General features: G+C 37.5%; 1 protein-coding gene across 1 annotated transcript in view; it reads left to right on the plus strand.

Annotated features, from left to right (window-relative positions):
* Window positions 1-403: 403 nt before the first annotated feature.
* Window positions 404-15,610, plus strand: part of PRKCA (protein kinase C alpha) — a 155,595-nt gene continuing 140,388 nt past the window's right edge. Inside the window, exon 1 of the mRNA XM_035897710.1 lies at window positions 404-429. The gene's annotated coding sequence lies outside the window, so the exon portion shown is untranslated. The remainder of the gene's footprint in view (window positions 430-15,610) is intronic.

Consider the following 15,610-nt stretch of genomic DNA (forward strand, 5'->3'; position numbering starts at 1 on the left):
TAAAATTTGGATGAAAAACTAAGTCTGGTTTGTTTTATACGCCTGTGCTAGAACTTGGAATATTTTACATTGCTGTTAAGTATACATGTGACATTAAATGAGTTGAAATATTATGCAGTAATCACAGATGATGATAATTGTAGATCCAAGATAGCTTGTAAAATAATAATAATAAAAAAATTGTTGCCAGAAGCTGAAATTACATAGCTGGTGACAGCTATTGTTCTCTGCTCTGAAACGGGTGGGCTGTTCTGTGTTGTGTATTTTAAAATCTGTTGCTGTATTAGCAAAATCAGAAGTAATCTAGTATGAAGTTATTTTTATGTTCTTATAGATCATTGAGAAGAAATTACAACTAAACATACCAAGACTTTTTTTTTTCTTTTTTTTTATGCAGGGGATTTGGGAAACAAGGATTTCAGTGCCAAGGTAAGCCACAAATGCTTTGTTGGCTAGCGCGCGTTGTTGCATCTTACTTTGAAGGCAGCCAAAACTTGCCTGCAGGAAGAAGGAAACAAGCCTGGAAAAACTAAGCGAGCATCTCTGCCTATGTAAATTCTAAAGGAAGACAATTATTCAATCAAATAACTATTGGTATTTATATCATATACATTGAACAATCAAGTAATTGTTCATACTGCAATAACACAGAAAGTGGGGGTTTTTAAATCTCATCACAGTAAATGTCATATAATCTGCATGTAGTGCAGCTTCTAACTTTTCATGAAAATAATCTGTGCAATTTAGCTTTTGCAGAGACCAATTTCACATCAGAAGCTCTTGTCTGTGTGGGCGTTTTGGAAAATGGATTCACTTTTTAGTCATATGGCTTCTTTTCATAACCCAAACTCCCTGTTTTTAATTTTCATACACTGTATGTTTAGGAGGACCTTTGGTTTGAACTATATTTTAGGACAGGCAGCGTTTTTCTGTCTTATGCAATACTTCGTTACAAAAAAATCCACCCCTACAGAATCACCGATTTAATAAATTCTGCTAACCTTGAGAAATTGAAAGCTGCTGTAATGGAAGATAGCTATATACATGAAAGCCCGAACATGATATGCTGTATTCTCACATATGCTGTATTTTTGCCAAATTCTTATCGTTATTTAGCGTTTAATCATAAAATAACCACGCCCAACTAGGGTTGGTTTTTTTTTTCTAGGTCATACGTTTACCTAATTAGGATAAGGCTTTTTGTTGTCCCTCTCTCTTCCCCCACCTTCTTCTCCATCGTTTCACCTGCAGATGTACACTGTGTACTCATTAGCTAGCCTTTTGGTTGTTTCTTTCATTACATTTTTTAATGGTTATTTGCTAATGCTTTAGAGCATATTTGACTATCCTGAATGGTGCTTTTACATAGTAGTTGGTGAAATGATGGATTCTGTGGTATTTTTGTGAAAGTTGATGTTAGTTGATACTTCTTGAAATTAAACCTTTGAGAAACTGAATGTAAAAGAATGATGCCTTTTAAAGATGTTGCAATAAATCTTTTTCTTTCTGCAAGTAGAAGCTTGCAGAGAGACGCATGTAGTGAAAATGTTGCGTGCCTCAAGGTAAGCATGCAACCGTGGTTTTACTATGAATATTGTATACAAATTCCTCTGTGTCCCAAGATGTTAATTCTGGATTCTGTAGATATTCTCCAGTTTTTTGCTACTCATCATGTCCAGCATGGTGCTATAGTCCTCAGTCAGTAGTGGAATGGCATTTCCTGGATCCCATTTAGGATAGCTCAGTGGTTCCTAGCTAAGGCATTCTTTAATGTTCATTAGAGATTTCCATTCATATACAGAAAATAATTGGGGCTGCATTTAAATTATCGTTATCTGTCTTAAGCTTCACAGTTTGCACAGGGTCGATTTTCTCCCGTCTTCCAGGCAGGCAGCTAGTGGCTCAAATTGGCCGCGATCCACTGATCTGAGCCACAGATCCAATTTGGTATGGCAGTTCATTTCCAGTATTCTGTGGCCAGAATTCCTTCTACCATCATAATTCTAGTTAGCTAGGAATCGTTTTGTCTGGTGAGGATTCATCTTTATAAAGCTAGCTGCAAATCTGAATTCAGTCTCATCTTCCTCCAAGCGCCATGCGTGAATACAACCAGGAGTCATAGCAATAGAGCAGCTTGATTTATTTTTAAATGCTTCGGAAGTGATAATTTTCAAGAGTCTAAATGAGTTCAAACCTGACTTTTGTATGTGTCAGAGCAAGATCCTGCAGTTTTTCTTTGATGAAGACTGTTGTATTCGATGTGCTTGTCTGTATTCTTACACAGTCGAAAACTCAAAGAAATATTCAAATTTTAGATACTTTGTAGCAAGTTTTTGTTGGTACACTAATAAGTTTAAGTAGTGGGTTGTTTTTTTTTTTTTCCTGTCATTCATTAAATTTGATTGTAATCAAAATCAAAGAGTTCATACTCTTGCAGTAATAGTCTTGGGAAATAAAACTTCCATTATAAATTTAAGCAGCTGAACCCACATTTTTCAGTTCAACTGTCTGAAGCTTCCATGTAAAGTCACCAGCTAAGGCTGAAAAGACAAATCAGTGAGAACATGAAAAATTTAAAAAAAAAAAAAAAAGTGTGAAACTAGAAGGTAGGTTGCAAAAATCCCCTTAGTTTCTTTAATTAAGCGACTACCTTTACAGAAAAGAATGACAAATGAAGAATAAAATGGAAATTTCAGTATGACAGGAAGGAAAGGAAAGACTATTACAGTGATAGCTCCTTCGCATAACTACAGTTCTTGGTCTGTCAGAGTTTCCATTACAAGAAACTTTCTTAGCCCTGTTTTCAAGAGTGTTGTAAAATCTCCTGCTAGACAGAAAATTGATGTCAGGCGGGTTTCAGAGTTGGGTGGGTTTATTATTTCCAAAGTTGTTCTAAATTCCTCTGGCCTTTGTTACCAAGGGGAAGGGAAGGGTCCGTAACAGTAATGCACCAAACTCAGATGATGCTTCTGCTCTTAAAAAACTGCAATTACTCTCTGAATATTTGTGTTAGTAATTCTTTTTAATTAAAGTCCTAACTCAGTGTTTATGCAGTATTAAACATTGCTGCTAACACAATATGCTTTTATATCTTTTTAAAACTTCCTGTAGAAAAGTGTCACACAAAATGCAGTTCTCACTTTATTTTTAAAAATGCCCTCAAAAGAAAGAATTTTTATTTATGTTTAAATTTATATATAATTTAAATTAAAACTTAATGCTATACTGTGATGATCTTTTTTTTTTTTTTTTGACCTTCTTTCATTGGGCATGCTTTGAGCCTTGGAACATGTTTTTGATTGTATGTAATCATTTTTGTCTTCTGATTTCTGTGCTTATGTATTTCTGCTGTAGTGTTCAGCTTCGGCATTACGTAAAAACTTTTAAGTGAGTTCTTTGGAATTGCAGAGAAATATTTTCATTTATTTCATTAAAAAGCTTTGCGAAATTCTCCCCGCCCTGATTTTTATGGGATCCCTACGAATTTGCGAAAGACAATAAATTCAATTTTGGTATGTCTTTTAATGCCCTTAATGCTGCAGAGGTTCAGGGTGCAATTGCATTATTTCTGCGCAAATGCTTAGGAAGAGACAGTCCACATCCGAAGCAGTTTGTCTGTCTTAATGCATGTATTCTAATGTGGCTAGCTACTGTATATACTTGCAAATAGATACTTGGAATGGCTACTTAGGTTTACAGCTAGGACTTGAGATACATCGTTTCATGGAGAGGCTGCAGAATTCTGTTGCATTATTGGAAATAAGTTTTTCAGAGAGAGTTAGGGGTCAAGAAGTAGCGGTGGGAAAAGTCTGGGCCTGTCTTTGGTAATGTGTGAATTTGAAAATGAACTTGAAAGAGTTCAGCTCGATTAGCTTTCTCCTAAGGAATATATTTTTACTGCCTCCTGTTATTAGGAAGTGTTTTGCTGTTTGATATTTGTGTTTTATTGTGGATTTATATATATGTGAACTATTGTAAAATACGGTGCTTTTGAAACTCTGCTGTTTTGTTTTTGCTGTTTTCTGGTGATTGTGGTAGGGAAAATATGATGGTACGATTGTTTAAGGGAGTTACGGCTTTGCTTTGTTTTCTTACATTGTCAAGCAGGACAGCAAGCCGTCTGTAATGCTGAACGCTTGTCTCTGACATGCACCTGGAAATACTGCAAGAGGGAGGTAAAAAAAGAACTAATTTAAAACATTTTCCAATCTGGCACAGTGTGGAAGTTCTTCTTTTAAGAAAGCAGCTTTCAAATTAAGCAAGCTTTCAAGTTGAATTTTGGCTTCATCCTTCTTTTCATACTAACTGTTATACTCCGAGTATAACCTATATTTGTTGCATTCTGTTTGATTTGTAAGAGAAGTTTTTCTGGTGAACAAAGCACACAAATAGTGACTCACCAAGATGTCAAGAACATATGTTGAAGAGCATGTATTTATGTATTTATATATGTTTAGTGGTTGTTTTAAGTTCAGCGCTGAAGGCTCAGCAAGTTCCTCGAGGTGAAAGTATTTTTAGTTACAGTAATATAAATGCAATCAACTCATGTTCCTGATTGTTAGTTCTCTCCCCAAAGGTCAAAATTTATAGTTATTAACTCCAGGTTTTCCCTCTTTTACATGGTTTCTGCTGTGTCAATGGAAGTGCAATATTCTGCTATAGTGCAGCTTTGAAATACACTTGGCTTGAGGATAATAACTAGCTAAGGAAGAGTTTCACATTTGTTTTCTAATTCATGTAAATAAAAATTAGAGAAATCACTTAAAGCAAATTATTTTGTTTAGCTAACCTGCGCAGCTATTGCTCTTTCCACTTTTTTCCCTATCTTCCCTCAATTTATTTTCAGACTTTTTTCCCTGAATGTTGAATTTTATCTTAGGTTGATGTGGTAAGCTTTTTGGAATAGCTTGTGTCATCCTAGGTATGCTTCCAACGCTGCTGGCTCTAGGTTAGTTAGAAATCTGTAGTAACTCCTTCACTAAAAATGGATACAGTTGGCTTTTTATTCTTTTTTTACTGTCCTTGCAAATACCATTACATTGGCACGTTAGACCAGCACTTCATTTCCTCTTCATTGTTTAAGTTTTTTTCTGCTAGTTCTTGACCTCTCTTCTACAATGAAAAGACCAAAGAACCCGCTGATGCCTCCTCCTTTTTAAATCGTGTACTTTCATTAAAAATATTATATTAAAGGTCTCTGTAGAGAGGTGGTTGAGAAACTAATTTTAAAGCTGTGTCTGTGATCTGAAGATTTGAACCAATGAAACCCCTGAACCCCTGTGACCTGTCTGACACTTAGTTTTTATTAATCCCCCCTTCTGTTATAACGTGGTTTATAGAGGAAGCAGCACAATTAATTCTTCCTTTTGTATAAATCCAGGTTTAGTTCTTGATTTTCCATCCTGGTAGAGGTTTAGTTCTTGGTTGTCCATCCCGATAGCTGTGTTTCCCCTACCACCAGTCTCTTGTTCGTTTTACTATCTTCATTTTCCCTTGTAACTGAAAAAAAACAACCGAAGAAAAACCTATTTCATTGCTGTGTTGCTTCTCACAAAAACATTTTCTGTCCTTCTTACTCAGAAATGTCCCTGCCAAAGGGTGGATAAGATACAAAGTAAGTTCCCCTCTCTATGCCAGAACTGCTTCTCTTGCATAGTTATATTTTTTTTGCAGCGAGATCGAACGTTACAGACCACAGTTTGAATAATGTGTGTGTTTTCCTTTGTGCTTTTTATATTACTTATTAGTCATGTGCCAGAGTTTATGTTAATTAACGTTTCTATAAGCCTGAGATTGACAAATGAGTTCCACGGAAGTCACGAAGTCTGTGACTGATGCTTTCTATGTAACTCTACGGTCAGCATGAAATCTTCTGAAATGGAAACTTAGTACAGCTATACTTAAGGCAGCTGTCTCGTTCACGTATTTTCATGCATCTAACTTGGAGGTATCTGATTAAAAAATGGAAGACCTAGAGCAACCCCCAAACACATACACATACCCCCCGACAACAACAAAAAAGAACAAACCAAAAAACCCACCCGGGAGGATAAATTGTCGGTGCGCAGTTTCCGTGATTCCTCTAGCCAGCTTTGTCCTCTCCGTTGGCCTTTTGCCCTCAGCCTAATCTGTGGACTATGTATCTATGGACTCCTCACAGGACAGTAATTCTAATGATCTGCAGATAACCTGACATACAGATTATAAACATGCAGATAAGATGCTTGTTGTGCATTTGTCTTGTCAGCTTTCATTTATTTATTCTTCCCCTCCTTTGGCTGTCCCTTTCCTCCCCCTTGCGACATACATGCCGTACTATAAGGAAGTACAAGCCTGTTGATTGCCTGGTACCAGTGTAGAATCATGGAATGGTTTGGGTGGGAAGGGACCCCTGGAGGTCACCCAGCCCAACCCCCCTGCAGGAGCAGGGACACCTTGAACCACATCAGGTTGCGCACAGCCCCAGCCGACCTGGCCTGGAATGTTCCCAGGGATGGGGCCTCCACCCCCTCTCTGGGCAGCCTGTTCCAGTGTTTCACCACCCTCATTGTAAAGAATTTCTTCCTTGTATCCAGTCTAAACCTCCCCTGCTTCAGTTTAAAACCATCACCCCTTGTCCTGTCACAGCTGGCCCCTACTAAAAAGATTGTCCCCATCTTTCCTATAGGCCTCCTTTAAGTACTGAAAGGCTGCAGTCAGGTCTCCCCACAGCCTTCTCAGTTGAGATTTTGATCCTATCCCCACAGTTGAACCTTGAGAGATCTTTGAAAAATTACCCATATTCCAAGTTTTTACTGCAAACAGCATTGATGTGCAGATGAAACTCCTGAGTCTTAATGAATGCAAATACATCAGTGTTGGTTCAGATCAGGAAAGCCCACTGGAAATGTCTATCCCAGTCGTCCCTGCGTTCACAGTTTGTGTTGCTGGGTGGCCCTGGGGCATGCCAAGTGGATTTCCTTTGGGCGATACCAGACAGAGCGGCGTTACGGCAGCATGTTCACTGTCCTCCAGGTGCTGAAGGGTTCATGGATCACCCTGCAGCTAATGCAGCACAAACCCCCTGAAATGGGGACTGGATGGCTGTTGACTTCTTAGCGCTGTTTTCCTCTGCAAATCTGTTCCTGTTGGAGCATTGCTTGGTAACGTAGACATATTGGTTATGCCTTCAGCGATTGTTTTCTGTGCGGGAAAGGGGATGTGTTGTCTCTGAGCATCATTGCTCTGTAGAGTGGACAATGGGATGTCTTGGTCAGAAGAGGGAAGATACATATGTTCATGTTGATGAGGTTCTCTGTTGCTACAATCATGTGCATCACAAAAAAAATTCTGTATATTGAACAGATACACAATACACAATTCACTAAATATACAATTGACTCAACACAGAACATGACCGTAAAATAGAGAACTATGCCGCTGTACTCCTGTTTTTCTAGAAAACTTCCCTGGTGATATTGTGCTTGTCAAAACTGGATCATAATTAAATCTCATTTTGCAGCAAAAGTTTTTTTTTTCTTGTCTTAAATTTCAAGGGCAAAACCATCTTCATCCTTCCCACACTTGTAACATTAAGTTTTGTTTACTTGAATCAGATATCCCAGCAGTGTGTTCCAGTTAAAAGAAACTGACTGTTCCAGTGCCCTGGATGTAATTCTGCAAAGCTCTTCAGCTTCTAATTAAACATGTGGGAGTGATAGCTCATTCCGAGTTGACAGATAAACCAGTTTGAGTCCTGGGCAAGATAAAGTTTGGCATATTCTTTATTTTCCCCTCTGCTTTGGTGTAACGCTGCACGTCGACTGCTGATATGCAGCCACATATGGTGTTAATTTTATACAAGATTTTGGGGCTGGAAGTGACTTATGCCATGAGTGGAATTTAATGAAAAGTTGGAAAGAAAGTTGCAGAAGGATGAAGAAAGCAGATTTCCCTGTTGGGATGCGTTGATAATGATTTCTTTTATGTTTGGTTGGGTGCGTTGTTTCTCTTCAGGGTGAAAAGTAAAAATAATAAGCTAGTTAATAAATACTTCAGGCTCAGTTCCTCAGCTTTTACATCTGCAGAAGAAAGCAGAAAGTCTAAGAGTGAAGGACTCTCTTGTGAGTAATTAGTAACAGGAACTACCCTTCAAGTGTTTTTAAATTCTTGTAGATGCTGAACGTTATAATTCTAACGGATTTCAGCAGTGCTTTTTGAAGACTTGTAGAGGCAGGGAGTGCTGGGGAGTTGGTTATCAGCTGTTAATTTTTCAGTTGCAGCTATTTATGAATACTGCCTTCCCTAAATGTGATTCATAAGTTGCCTTGTAAGCCAGGCAACCGAACATGTGCATACGTATTTTTCTGTGGATTTCATTGTCATTTACTCTGATCTCTTAATTATAATTTGATTTGCATGATTTTTTTTTGTTCCTTTCTGCAATTAATATAACTTAGACTGTAAAGTACTGTAGGCACATAGGCTTTTTTCAGAATATCTTCTAGTGCCTTCATTTAGATTTGGAAATCACATTACTGTCTTTATTAATTAAAATCTTTTAATCAAATGAGCTTTATTAGAAGTCTGGAATACGTCCCTATAAATATAGAAACTTACTGGAATTATTATTTTTCTGTCCCCTATTGTTTAGGAAATGTCTTTTTTTTTATAATTTATTTAGACTGATGCAGAAATGCTCTTTTTTTCAACTAAAAATGCAAGCTTGTCCAGAAACATAAAAAAATGTGGTCATTATTACTCTTAATTTGCTACTTTTCAGTTTTTAAAATTAAGCTGCAAAATTCCAGTTAATACTTGGCTTTATACAATGGCCAGTCAAGATTTGGAAAAACATTTGCTCTTCACTTACAATCACATATATAGGTTTTGACACAGGCAGGACTATTTACGAATGGACCACGATCAACACAAATGGCTCGTATGGCACATTCAAGGCTTTATTTACCTTGTGTAATAATTGTCAAGTCATTTTCTTTTTTGCTAAGAAAATAGCCCATATTCAGAAGAAAAAATTGTAATTTTTCACAAGAATTGCAGCCGTTGCCCCTTTTTTTTTTTTAGCTTCAATCAAAAGAATTGCATAAAGTATTACGTTAGTATTGTATACCTTGCAAGCATTTGCATACAGATGAATGAAGCTTGTAATTGCATTTGGAAGTTGCAATTTTTATTCTGGAGCAAAACTTTATGAAGATTGTGTTTCTGAAATTTAGTGGGGGGTTTTTTTTGTTTTTTTTTTCTTCCCCTCCAGATGATCCTTAAAATGATAGCGTAATGAGTATTGGTATAAATTTAATTAACCGTTTTCCCATTTTAAATTTGCAAGAACCAGATACTTAGAAACTGGGGTTCTGTATGCTTGGATTTCAAAACCAGTAATAATGTACATGAGTGTGTCTACTTAGTACATATTGAAAAAAGACTAGTGACTCAAAAAAGTGCATCAGATACTGTCCTTCCTTATTTTACTATGAAATGTGGGAGGAGTACCTATTACAAGGTACAGACTGAAGATAGAAATTGTCATTTTGAAGAGTGTTGAACGTTATTCCCAATGTAACTCTCTTGCCAAAGCGCAGATACTTCACTCGCTTCATTTAAAATTAATGGCATTTTTAACTTCTCTGGAATGCGTGCTAAATGTGTTATTTTAGTTCCTCAGTAAACAAAACATTATTCATGTACGAGGATGAGTTGGAAGAACAGTTTATCTTCTTTCAATTTCTAGTCTGCGTTGGGTTTTTATTTTGTTTTTTACTGACCAGGGCATGAGCCAGAATCCACTTCAAAGTATTCTTGTCCTCAAGAAATTGATCATTAATGTTAAATAAAAATTCCTTCTGTTCTGGCAAAGAGTGCAGAAAGAAGCCTTATCTTATGGAAAGTGCACGTTGGTGCTTTAGTGGGTTGATTTGAAAAGTTTCTTCGTTTCCTAAGATGTTATTGTTAGTAATCATGATCTGCATTCTTACCGCTTTTCTCTGCAGATAAATGCAGCAAACTTTGGGAAAGTGCAAAGCCATCCCTCTCGTAACTGCTCTTGCTTGGTAAAGTCTGCCTCTGCAGCGTCATTCTTTCTGCTTCCGCCTCACATGGGGTGTGCTTCCGCGGCATCTGCTGGCTCCCTGGGCTGAGAAGCGTACCTGTTACCTGAAATAGTTTCACATTTTTTGCACACAAGCTTTGACCCAGAGAGAATTTTTGTGTGGCTGAAGATGATGCTGTCCTGCTAGTTGAGGACGGGTTCTTGGCATCTCCATTTTCTTCTATTCCAGAATTTCATAAAATAAATGGATTTCAACCTAACAATTCCCTGAATTTGTTTCACTCAGAGGAATTGTTAAAAAATATTCACGTTACAATAAATACAGAAATAGACTAATGCAACAGAATTGACTGTAAGGGTGTATATATATATTTTTTTTTCCCAAGTTTTTCCATCATAGCAGGTTAGTTGATTGAATTTGTGATGTGCCCTATAATTAGTCAGATTTTGGATCGCTCTTACCTTGTTTGCTAACTTTTACTTTAAATGAATCAAATCTGAGAGCATTCCAAGTATGTCAGTTTTATATCTTCCTTTCTTGTCATCGGCTTTTACAAATTACATCTGTTGGATGTATTTTTATAAAATGGAACTTCTCTGTTAACGCGAGCGGATGCGAACACGGTTGAAAGCAATAGGTATGCTCCGGTGCATGGGTATTTTTCAGTTCTGGATATGGATAGGCCCGTTGAGACAAATGTTGCAAGATTACAGAAAGAAGGGGGGAAAACAATTTTGTTTATATTCTGTTTCAAATCTTTTGATGCCTAGCTATTGCTCAGAATTCCTTTTGATGTTAGTGAGAGATCCTCAGGTGTGAGCCTTCAAAATGCAGTAAAGGCTCAATAAATGTAGTTGTGCAGCTTAGTTAAACTGCTTCTTGTGGTGTCTCCGTTGTGTTGGATGCCCATGACAAATGAACGCCAACTGTTGAAAGTGTCTGAAGACCCTGGGGAATAAAAGTGCATTTTGTTAAACGTGAAAAACATTCCTATCCCAGTGTATCAGTGGGAAAAAAGGTGGTGATTTTTCATGGTAATTTATTTCTTTCTGTTGCTATTTCATTGTCTAAATCTGACATATATGTTGGTATAAATAGTATAGGTTCTGTAGTGTTAGTTTCTGAATGGCCTGTGCAGAAATATCCCCGACTTACCCCTAAAAAAGAGTGATGAAAAACAGCGTGGTTGCTGAAGAGGATTTTAAAGTGCACGTGGTGGATATGTTTTATACATTTTTCTTAGAAGTGGTATTGTCTCCTAATAGATCGTACAGTCATTATGCCAACTGCACAGCATGCTACTGCATTAGATGATTTTACGCTCTGGTGTTCTGTATGCTATTGCCAGTTGTTTCACCGAGTAGTACTTTTAAGTGTTTTGTTCTGCCTTAGATATCCAAGTGTGCCTGATAAATCCTGTAGGCTGTAAAACTGAGGCCTGCCCTTGTTGATGTATGTGTAGAAGTCAGCAAAGCTTATGTCTAAGATCTCTGCAAAACTGAAGTCTTGTGTCAGCTTCCTGATGCTGTGTAATGAGGAACAGTTTAGTTGTCATGTTTGTATGAAGTTCTATTCATTTAATTGAGCTTGGGTTTCTTTGAACACCTTTCAAAACCAGAATTGTGCTGTATGTTAAACCTGGTACAAGGCCAGGTGTCACTTTCTTTTTAGACTATAAATACGTTATGTTACAAATATTTAAGGCTTATATCTTATTCATAATTTAGTATATGCTGCATCATCATTTTGTGGCAGCAAATGTTTTACATTTGCATAGAAAACATTACAGTTCCTATGGGTTTGGATGCTTAGTTTCAGGACTGCTCCTCAAAGTCCATCAAACAAGATACCCGGGAAGCCTGGGACTGCTTTAGTATCTGGGACAGGTGTAACCAAGCAGATAGGCTTGGCTTGGACTTTTGCTCAATATGCCATGTCCTGGTCCAGGTTTCTTTTTTCTATAAATAGAATAGAAAATGTAATAATAACACTGTAAAAGGTTTGATAACAGATCCGTTTCTATATTGGGAAGAAGGAAGATGAACCTTTGTCACCGTTGTACCCCTTTCCTGGTTTCTGTAGAAGGACTTTGACTTCAGATTCTTTTGTTTCTTGCCCGTGCCTTAAATTTCTCTCTGGGTGTGTGGTGGTGGCGGCGTGCATATATATGCGCGCGCGTGTGTGTGTGTGTGTGTGTATATATATATATGTATATATATATAAAAATCATATGCTGCAACTACAGCTCTTGATTTTTAAACAACCCAGTCACCATAATGGGTATATAAAGTCCCAAGGCTTTTTCTGCTACTGTCATCTTAAGAGCTTTTGAATCCTGATAGCAGAACAATAAAATGTGGGTGGTTAGGCTCATGTGACTGACAGTGACTGAGGCTTTGTGTTAGAAGATATTGAGTGAACAAATTCATTGATGCAAGACCATGAATTTATGGACACATCGTAATTTTGGAGTATTGATTACTTAAGTAAATGTGTAGCTGAAGATTGATGAAGGGAATAAAAGACTTCATCATATATCATTAATCTATTAGGGAGGTCTAATTGGGTTTATGCAGTTTTTATAACAAGCTTTCTGCAAAAAGCATTGATAAATATGCTCAGTAAATTTTAATGAAGTCCTAAACGCTATCCGTGGAGCTTATTTTGTAATTTAAATCAATACATTAGAAAGAGTACTGATTGTAGAACTTACTGTAGAATTAAATTTTTAATAAATCTTGCTCTTTCTTGGCTTTTATTCAACGTATGCAAATATTGACCTTTGAATTCTTACCATGGCCTGTGTTTTATTGAGCCTTGCTTTGAAGAGGCAGCGGGATGGGTGTGGTATAATCTTTAAGCTTTTGTTGTAATAATTAAAAGGGCAGTGTCAGACATATGGATCATTTGACATTTAACATGGCAAAATGAAAAGGAAATCGGTGATAAAATCTGTAGGGTTAATTTTAGAACCATCAGTTGTGAAGTGTAGAGAATGGAATCTAGGCTGGCCAGCAGGCAGCATAACTGATGTATTTCCAGAACTTCCAAAACACAGTTCCTATGAGTTCTGCAGGCAGGGCTACTCTTTGTAAGAGTGTAGAGTTGTATTCATGTTGAGCTAATAAACGTTCTGAATATTTGTAAGCCTGGATCTTCCAAGCTGCTTTGTATGAATGGATCAGTATCGCGATCAATGAACGTCTGTCTGTTACGTTGTTTTATATGGAACAAGTATTGGGATCTGACCTTAATCTGTAGTTAATAGTATAGGCTTTAATACTTATTTTTATTTGCAGTGCAGAGATCCTCTGAGGAACTGAAGCCTCACATTATGCAGAATTCTGCATTAACATTTAGTAAAGTGAGATGCCCTTGATACAGAAGGTTTAGTAGCTTAGGGAGACACTAGGTGTGCTGATATGTGCACGTATTATCCTATCACTTTCCATATGTATTCTTTTGAAGTGGAAATTATTTGCTTGAGGTTGGTATTGAAATTTAAATTTAATAGCATGATAATATCTCTTAGAATTTTACATTAAAATCTTGTCATATAAATAGCTGATAATAATTTAATTTACGCTCGTTATGGCTGTATGTAAGGACAGAGCTATAAACGACACCCGAAACATTCATTGGATATAATATATACCTTATCAGGAGAGAGTGGCCAACTTACAGACCATGTGAAAACAATCTCATTATATGCACATCTCTCATAACAGTAATTAAGAAGCCACAGTGAGAAGATGCAACCCTTACTTCCTAGGTAACTTGGAGAATGGCTTCATCCCCTGTGGATGTATAATACATAAATACATTATGTGAAATAATTTGGATGATTTTACCATGCTACACGATGTTGATCCTGTTAGGAAAAGCCTACAGCGCTCTCTATTTCTCAGCAAGTTGAGTTCTGCCAGGCTTGATGATATGGAGATGATTCTTTTCATTTTCTCCCTCTTATTTCAGAATGTAGTTATCAGTGGAGCAGCAGATGATACACTTAAAGCTTGTTCTCAGCAGATAAGTCCTCATCACTTGATATGTAACATTCCTGTTGTGTATAAGGAAGCTCAGGTGATGGCTGTGGGTATGCGTCCTGTGGTAGGAGAAACCTGCTCCTTGAGCCAAGTTCTGTCTGTAGTTACTACTGAGTTTTAGAGCAAATGAGTTCTTCCGTTCAGGTTATTTTGCTGTACACAGTTAATTAAATTAAGAGGATGACAGAAACCGAATGGGTGATGGGCAAGAGAATGATCTTGCTTGAGAAAATGATCAAGAGGTATTTTCTGCTGTGCTATCTGTAATACTGGTAAGAAAATGTTTATGGATTTTTTTGTTGGTGGTGTTTTTTTTCCCTGTTACAGCCTATTTTGAAAAAATAGAACCCTTAATTCTAGCTCTTACTGCATAGGCATATTATTTAGCCCTGGGTTGAGGCTTGAAAACAGAGTAATTTATTCTTCTGTGGTATCTCTTTCTGCAGTTGGAAATTCATTCTGACCTGATGGTGAGATGCAGGGTAACAGATGCAATCTTTGGATCAACCAGCTACAGCTTTTGTGTTAACCAGTCATCAGGAAATATCACTAAATTACTGGAGTACAAAACGCATCTGTTGGAAATATGTTGAAGTCTTTTGTGAAATAGGATGGGAAAAAACGTTACTAGAATGGGGAGTGGCTTTAGAAACAGCTGTGCTGAACAACGAAGTGTGGACCATGTGAATGAGCTCTTTTCAGAAAGCCGAGCAGACCTAGTTGGAGTTGGGTTCGTGTGGCTCCTCTCCAACTGTTTTGTTTCTCTGACTGTTGCGTGAATGCATTCTGTAGTTTGTTCAGGTTTTCTGTCAGTTTGAAATCTGCCTGTGCAAGTTGGTGGGCCGTAGCCCTAATGCATATGTGGCTTTCTGAGAGCTGCAATTTACAGGGCTTAGTTGCTTATAATTCCAGATTTAGTCTCGACTTCACTAGGTATGTTGCCTCCTTATTGTTGAAGGAATGCTGTCTTAATTTCTGCATTCAAAAGGAAAGCATTAGGGCTATGAATCAACCCTTTAACATTTGCTTAGCCCTCAACTTTGATATTTTATTAATTTGTTTTAATGGCATAATCCATGTTGCCATGAGAATGCTTTTCAAGGCCACATGTCTGCTCTTAGAAATTGATGTCCTACTGTGTTTTGTAACAGCATGTCCTAATTCTGAAGTTGCCTATTGCCTAGCCCTGATGCAACGGCTCCCAGCCTGCTCCCTCCCTCGCCATCTCACGCTCTCCCTGCACGAGTGCTGCAAGCCTCACTTAGCTGTCCTCCAAAGTGTAGTGGCAATTACAGCACCAGAACTTCGCAAAGCATTGATGTGGCACTTGAAGCGGAAGCCCTGAAGGAAGATAATGAGTTCTGCATTACTTGTTAACACAGGATAAAACGTCAAGTTTCTTTCAGCCCTCTTGGTAATGAATCCTTCAAAAATTTCAGACTGAAAATAGAAAAAAATCTTTTTGCTAATGCGTATTTTGGACTTCGGTTTTAGGAGAGAGAGAGAGAACACTGG

This window comes from Egretta garzetta, unplaced genomic scaffold (assembly GCF_000687185.1).
Source record: "Egretta garzetta isolate BGI_Z169 unplaced genomic scaffold, ASM68718v1 scaffold787, whole genome shotgun sequence".
Lineage (NCBI taxonomy): Eukaryota > Metazoa > Chordata > Aves > Pelecaniformes > Ardeidae > Egretta > Egretta garzetta.